The sequence below is a fragment of the Anguilla rostrata genome, chromosome 7, assembly GCF_018555375.3.
Source record: "Anguilla rostrata isolate EN2019 chromosome 7, ASM1855537v3, whole genome shotgun sequence".
Classification (NCBI taxonomy): domain Eukaryota; kingdom Metazoa; phylum Chordata; class Actinopteri; order Anguilliformes; family Anguillidae; genus Anguilla; species Anguilla rostrata.
The window spans coordinates 42,196,585-42,204,945 of record NC_057939.1 but is presented as its reverse complement, the minus strand read 5'-3'; the positions used below and the strand labels follow the sequence as shown (position 1 = coordinate 42,204,945).

At 44.9% G+C, this 8,361-nt stretch overlaps 1 protein-coding gene across 1 annotated transcript in view; it reads left to right on the top strand.

Annotated features, from left to right (window-relative positions):
* Nucleotides 1-8,361, top strand: part of LOC135259724 (RNA-binding protein 47-like) — a 39,497-nt gene that overhangs the window by 1,396 nt on the left and 29,740 nt on the right. The gene's annotated exons all lie outside the window — the stretch shown is intronic.

The following is an 8,361-nucleotide window of genomic DNA, read 5'->3' as shown; positions in this document are numbered from 1 at the left end:
AGTGGGGAGTGGGGGTTGAAGAGTGCAAAAATTGTGCGTCTCCTCCATTCTCTGAGCCGAGGAGCGATTCTCCACAGAGTCCGATCAAACAGGTGCAAACGCCCACAACCTCTCCATTCTTCTTGTGAAGGATGACGTACAGCACCCAGGTGAGAGGACCGCGAGAGGGTGGGGATTACAACGTGGCATGAGGCGGAGCGGTGCTGCTGGTGGTGGGGGTGGGGGGGTGTGGTTACAGTAAACACCGGGCAAAGTTTCAGGAGGAGAAGGTGAGAATCAAGGACGGGGGCCTGTGTTCGGTGCGCTCGGGGAGTGTTTCAGTTGACAACAATGAGCCGGGGGAGCGGCAGGACATCGGATACGCTGAGGAAGAGCGGCGCTCCTGGCGCTCTCAACAGTCGTTATTTAATATTTACAAAGGGGACCAGGGCGACAGTCCGGCAGAGACAAGATATCGAGGGAGGCATGACTCTGGAGGTTTCAAGATGTCACTCGGTTTCGGTGTGAGACTGACGGTTCAGTGTGACTCATGGACGTGTGGTGTGGACTTCTGGTATATTCAGAACTAAGAACCAGAAAACGGTGACATGCATTACTTACGTTATCCCGGCATGGTAAACGTGGTTATATGGCATATGACCTACCCTCTTGTGTGGCTTTTTTTTTTTATCGAGAAAAGTTCTGCTGTGTAAAAATAGAGTATGATGACATTAGAGGGGAAATCAGGTGCCTGGCTGGTGCCTGGTTTGGACTGATCAGCTGCAGGCTTAAGTCTTTTGCGTTCCAAAGGAAAAACCCCATGGGCTAACAGGCTGCTGGCAGAGCCAATATCAATACGTATGCAGCCAACATCAATACGTACCTGCACCCGTGAGCACTCATTGCTTTACAGCAACTTTGTAACTTTGCAACACCTCACTTGCATTTGGCTTATCACATCTTGATTCAGAGACATGTGACCTCACGGAGATTTGGAGGTGAATACCTGTTCCTGGCACATTGACATTACACATAAATATAACAGTAAGAATCACTTGGCTGTTTAATTATTAGAACACATTTATGTAATAAATATTGGACCCTTCAGTCTGAAATCATTGCCAAGACCTTACAGTAAGGTCTCTGGAATTCCCAGAACCACAGGTTTGAGGCATGGGAGGATTTAGTCAGTTCTGGCTCGCTATAGTCTAAAAATCTCCCTGTGCAGCATTAATCAGAGTCTTATTAAGTTCAGTGCCAATGAGGATGAAAGTGAATGGAGACAGGTGGGACTGAGTTTGGGACTTCTGATGTCACAAATTGCTTTGAAAACATGAATGAACCAATTCGACCATTTCTAAAGCAGTACATTTTATGAGCATTACCATTCCAACTGTAACCCATCTGTTGGTGTCTGTGACCCTCCACCGTGTCCTTTGGTCACCCTGGTGAGTTTCAGGTGTGTTGTGAATCTCACTGCTATAATCACACGCTTGTAACAGGAGAGGCAGTGCCTGCACTCAGGCAACAACACCCCTCATTTTCCCCAGTGGAAAGTGCTTACGGGGTTGGTTTACCCTATGGAGATAGCCTAGAGTTACAGAGATTTAAAGTCTGCTCAGCTCCATGTGGGAATAACATCAGAAAGTGCCTCGGAGCTGGATGGATGGACGAGTGAAAGAGAGACCTTGACTCTCCTTGTCGTGTTTCAACCCTGTCTGTCCCACTAAATGAATTTTCATTCTCTCTCTCTCTCTCTCTCTCTCTCTCTCTCTCTCTCTCATGTGTGCACACACACACACACACACTTACACACGCAGGCTCATGTACACATGCACACACAAATATGTGAGCCCACTTACACATGCATGCATGCTACAAACCGCATGTACTGTATGCGCACACAAACGTACATGCTTACACTACCGCGTATTCAGTCGCAAACAAACACACACGCACACACACACACACACACTTCTGAGGTCACCTCTTTTGTGGCCCATGCAACGTCAACACCTGAGCCGAAACACAGCTGACGTCACCGGCATAATCTACCATAATCGCAGCAGTGACTGCCGTAGAAAAAAAAAGCGTGCCTTAAAACGGTAACTCAGTCACGTTAGCCGTAGCGACAAGCAACGCGCTTCGGGCTATGATTAAGCAGGGACCGGTATCCAGTCCACGAATCCGCCCTGAGCGCTGGTGATCCAGGGGAAGGCTGACGTTGTCTGACGGGGGTTGTAGTCTGCCCTGCAGCAGGGGCCCGCGGGCCGTCTAAAGCGCACACCCGCGGCGACAGCAGAGTCACATGACATCAGCCGCTCACGCGCTGCTGGGACCCGGGTGCGCTTCCAGGAAGAGAGACGGCGTTCGGTAGTGGGCGGCGCACGGGTTCAAGGGGGGGCGGAGAGAGGCGCTGTCTGCACCTGCAACAGATTAAAGAACGGGAGGCGCAGGGAAACAAGAGAGAAAGTGAGGAGCACGTCAACTTTCTTCATTTACTGACGAGTTCATTTGCCTTTTCTAATGAGGGCGACTTCAAAATCGCTGTCAAACATTTATGAAAGATAACTGTTCTGTTTCTTACACAGGATTTTAAATTAATTTCAATGGCTGCCACGCATATAGAATATAATAAGTAATGGAATTTCTTTCACATTTCTCATTTATTACTAATAATTTAATGAGACATTCTGTGAGGTTATATCCTTGAACAAGGCGGCACACATTTTATATTTTACACTTTTGGCAATTCATCTGTGAAGCTGGACTTATACTGAAACTACAGTAAAGCAGTTATTGTAACATTCAAAAAATCTTTTATGTAAAGCAATTTGAATGCAATGCAGGAAATGCACTCTATAAATAAAACAAATATAAATAAATTAATAAACCCTTCAGAACACAGGTTCAGAAGCAAGAGAAAAATTAAAAAGATTAGGATAAGCTGAACGATGTTGAGTAATAGAGGCGGACACCCGTAGCACTGAAGTTCTGTTTGTTCCATGTTTCGGCTGCTCTGTACTCTGAGGGACAAGTGTACCTGCGAGGGTGGCAGCCAGTTTCACTCTCGCCTGGCCTGTGATCCTGCCCCAGTGTCAGACTTCTCCTCGTTACATGCAAAGTCCACCCGGCACAATGGCCTCATTATTCCTCTGTGCTTTCAACGTGAAGCGGGAAAGGGAGGGTGGCTTTTTTCTCCCCCTTTCGGGACGTGTACTGCGGTAAACCTCTTCAGACGGCGGAGTCTCTTATTGTCTTAATTGAATTAAGGGAGACCTATTAGGGAAAGGCCAGCTGAGACCAAAGGCTCGTTTGGCGGGACGTCCCACGGAGCGCCGCGGTGGTGGACGGCGGGCGCCGATTTACCGTCGCGTATTCGAATACGCGACGGTGCCCCGCAAGTGCCGGGACAGCCTCATCCAGCCGTCTTCACCCCCTCATGTCTTTTTTCCTGGTTTTCCTCCACCTGTCCCTGCCATAACACTACCTGCAGAAATATACCCCTTGTGCTCTGATCAGACCCTCAGCTAATGCTGTTACAATGCCTCATTCCCATTCCACTCGCTCTCCCCTTCCCTACGCTGTAAAAACTTCCGAAAGGTTCCGAAAACTCAAAATCCTGAGGCAACTTACGTCGCTATATTTTTGTGTTCTGAGTTTAACTCGGGTTTTGAAATCGTTACGCCAGCTAAAATTCATTGTTTGTTTTGTTCAGAAAGCTTAAAATTCAATGTTAGAAAAACATAGCGAAGCAAGTGGAAAGTTAGTGAAGCATGTTCCCTTGAAAATATTCAGTTTTCGGAACTTTTTTCTCTTTGGGTGTTTGCTCGGGGCCTTATCAGTGAAGTGACTGCTCAGGTCGGCTAACTGCGCTCGCTACGCAGGAGACACTGGTGGAGGAGGGGGGCGGGGGGAAGACGGGAATCGCGCTTTAAGGTTTTGACGCCATTAAGAAGGCCCGTCGGGCTTGGCGAGGTGGCCGGAGAGTAGGAGGTAGAGGTGACGGAACGGCGTGACAGGGACACGCGGTGAACGGGGGGGGGGGGGTTCTTGTTTAGCACTCCGCTCCAACCCCTCTCCGCACAGTCCCCTCTCGCCGCATACCTGCGCACAATGGGGTTCTTGTTGAGGCGGCGGCCGCGTTTCTCAGGCCCGCGTCCACCAGGCACGAGACACCGCAGACGGACGAGGCGGACCTCTGCCCCCCCCCGAATACCTCATCCCGTATTATTAATCTCGCTGGGTGGAATGTTCCGGACTGTAGCGCGAGAACCGGAGCCCCAGCCCTCCCCGCGACCTTGAAGAAGCTACAGCGTTTCCAAGTGGCTACAATAAATATCAGCATAAAAAATGCTGAGAAGAAAAAAAAAAGTTTAGGCTGGCCCCTTTGAAAAGACAAATTGGATCGCATGGTGGGCATCGTTGGGTGTGTAAATACGATAGACGCTGAAAATATAATCCAGAGATTAAAATTTCCCTAGACAGCCAACAGAAAGCCAGCCGAAGATTTTGCTTTCCGTGAGACAACATAATTGCTTTATGTATCTACATACGACTCATCACAGTAAAATGGCCGTGAAATAGTGCGCTATCCGTTCAGATAAGACAGGAAAGTCCAACAAGATGCATGACAATGAGCTGGATTTTCATTGTAAATATCCGCAAGTTCGACAACAAATACGGTGAGCTTAGCCTATTGTGTTCCTTGTCTCGTTTGGCTTTTGTTGCAAAGCAGAAAATACACCCACACACATCCCTTGAAACTAGGTCTTTGGCATTGATAATCACAGGGGAATGACATGTTTCATTCAGTGAAATTACACAGTTCCCTTCCTGTGTTTTTGGGATTAAAAGATTGTATAAGAAGATAGTGTGAGAATATTAAGAAGTGTAGGGCAATTGTGTGGAAGTGTTTTATTTTCAAAAACATGACAGTATTTCCAAATGTTGTTTTCCCATGCACAGTACTAGTGCACAGGTAGCGTGAGAGCTGTTGATACTTAAAATGTGTACAGTTACAAGAGCGTAACTGTGTGCATGAGTATGTGTGTGTGGGTATATGTGTATATAAATGTTTTTAGAGCATTTGTGTGCATGGTTTGTGTGTATGTTTTTTTTTCCTTTGTCAGTTCAGGAATGCCTTAGCAATGCACCTTTCCCCCCAGACTTGCAGCTGTCCAAAACCTTAAACGTTAAAGAATGCTTAGGCACTCAAAAAGGTCATACCGAGCTGGCCTGTCATACCTTACCACATAAAGACAAATGTTCCCTTTTATAAACACAATCCAGTTCCAAGCCACCACCATCAGTCACATCCAGGTATGCCATTCGTTCCCCTGGATACAGTTCCCCTTTTTCTTCATCTACCCTCTTTCTCTCATTGACCTTGAACCTGTATAGGAATCACACACACACACACAAGCACTCGATGACTTGCAGGAAGTCAATGTTTGGTCACGTGATAGCCCGGGTGGCGAATCAAGACGAAGTTTCAGTCAGCTGACTTATGCCAGCCAATTCCAGGAAGAGAAACTGGCAGCCTGCCACATGAAATGGAAACTCTGGAAGGATGAAATTGGGGCACAGCCTTCATGAACAGGCTTTCTCTAAAGCTGGCTTCACGTGAAGAAAGCTGTGTGCTTTAGAAGAAAATGGTGTCTGAAGTCAGCATTTTAGACATAACTTAAAGGGACTGAGGATGATGTCAATTGAAAAAAGTGCACAAAATTTAGCCATGGTGCATGTAGCCAGAAAGCATAATGCACATTGTACGGCTGAAAGATGGAACAATGGTGTGAATGAAGTTCATTTCCTCGGGGGGCTGGCCTGACCAGCATCCATTTCCCTTGTTTGTGAGAGAATTAAACCCCGCTGGCCTAAATCTCTTCATCTCTGTCACACCTCTTAGCTGGGTGTAATACACTCAGGAATGCCTCTTAGCACTGGGGACCCACATCTACTAACATCACATGTCATAAATAATTCATTTATTTTCCTATATTTAGACCGTATTCATGTATAGTAGGTGCAGTTCCTACTGCTAGCATATGCTAAATCAGGTGCAGCATGCGTAGCAATCAATTTTATTTATATCTTTTAATTTGAGCTTTGTACTTCATTTTTTTTTCCTTTCTGGCTTTTGAACATTTTTTTTTCTCTTACAGTGCTAAATTTGGATTAAAACAAGGCCACATGTATAACAGATTTGGTTATTTTGTCTGAGGATGGATTATATTGTTTACACCTTCAAATTTCGATTAATTGCTTGTATATGTATCATATTCTGCATTTTTTTAGTGTTTCTGGGACATTGCTAATCCTCTTCACTCGTTAGATATTTCACTCCCAATAAGGACTTGGTTTAGGGTTTATGTACTGTCTCATGTTAATGTTGGGCAAAGGGTTAACTAAAGTGCTGTCACATGTTAATAAGCATGAGAATGGGTTAACTAAATTTCTGTAGTTATAAAAGCAATATCCAGCTGCATAAATGGACATCACAAAAGATATGGCATGCAGTGTGATTTGATAAGCCATTCTTTGTAACTTTTTGTTAAAACTATCTGTTAAAATGGTAAATGGGCTGATGTAGTCTTTATGTCGATGATTTAGGGGTTGCTCACAATCAGAAAAGCAGTATATGGAGGATGAATAACAGAACAGAAATCTATGGGAAGTCACACTACAGCTTTAGTTCCCGTAATTCGTCTTTGTCTATAGCGGTTTGAATGCTTTTATTGCTCGGTGTTCATAAAAACAGTACAGTAAGTGAGCTAGTCATGCTGAAAACCTTGCTCTCTGTCCGAGTGAATCTGCCACCAGCTAAAATCTCCTCAAATGGGAACGTGGTTGATCCTGTTCACTATAGTGCCTTTTGGGTTTTGGTTTTATTGTCTTTGAAGGACGGATAGGATTCACCAGAAACTGAGGCCTGTGTGCTTGTGACACGGCAGAGTTATTTGGAATCTAAGTCGTCTTTTAATAAAACACAATATAATACAATACAGTACCAGACATTTCATTGCTTTATTTATTTATTTTTTCAACAGTGCATTTGAGGTCACAAGCCAGAGAAAAACCTGGCTTTCCAGTTTCTCAGTCAGATTAAATTGGCCGAAGATTCCGGTTGGGAATGTGAGCTGGCAGTCTGTTTGTCGTCCAAACACCGCTCTAGCCCTCAATGGTCCCTGTACGTGGCGCGTGTTGTATGAACTATGGCGATGACCAATACCCACATATCAGTTCCAGCTAGATCTAGAGACCAATGAAACGAAATTGTCCATAAAGGAATTTAAGGTAGTGATCAGGCCCTAAATGGACTTCACACTCTCTCAGCAGCTTTATGTCATGGCAGGTTTATTGCATGGAGGTTTACAACTGTCCTTTGGAGCTACTGGTATGATCTGTGTAGCCACAACAGGGGATGATATTTGTACAGCTCTGGTTGAATTACTCACAGAAGAGCTTTTTCACATGAGCACCCTTTGTGTTTCTCTGACAACAATTAACATTCAAACTTGATTTTTTATTTTTTATTTTTTGAGAGAAGCATAGAGAAGTTACTTCTGTTGAGTTCAAAAATCCAGCCATCAGAGTGCCCCTCAGCTCCATTTTGGCCTAGTGCATTATCTTCTCCTGATAAGTTTACAGTAGAAACTCACGATAATATCGAGGTCATGTTGATATTAGCCAACTGGTATCGGCATCGGTATCGACCAACGTAGCCAGGGAGTTGCTCCCCAGACATCAGGCATCCCTAGTGTGTAGTTCATCTTAATCCACCATAGAAGCAAGGATCACATCCCTGATAAGAATGGAATAAAGTGAATCTCTCCAGGAGACTCGCCTCAAGCCAAGTCACTGGCTAACTCCCATGCGAAAACACAGAGGGGATGTGAGAAACCTTGGTGAAGGTCGATTGCTGTAATCAGTCATGCTGACGTGAAACAACTCAACATGGATTTAAACAATTGTCTAACAGATTGCATGGAGGAGCCAGAAAAAGAATACAGAAAAGCTGAAACAAAAACACGGCCGGCCTGTGATATCCAAGGGGAGAGATTGATTTAACTACTTGGCCGAAAAAACAGCACACCTCCCACACCAATTTTTTAACATTGTATGACCAACAATAAAAACGACAACTTTTCATTATTGCTGTCACAGATATTTGTCGGCTTGTCCCATCTTAAAAATCAGGTGCTAAATTTAACGAGTGGGACTTCAAGCTCTCTCTTCTTGTGTTTTCGCAATTGGGTAATGGTCAGCTTTTCTTCTTGTGTTGAAGTAGGCTGCATGACCCAAGGCTGCTCTATCTGTGTTTATTGGACAGCTGAATATTATTAGTTTCCAAACTCTAAAATTGAAAACATGACTACT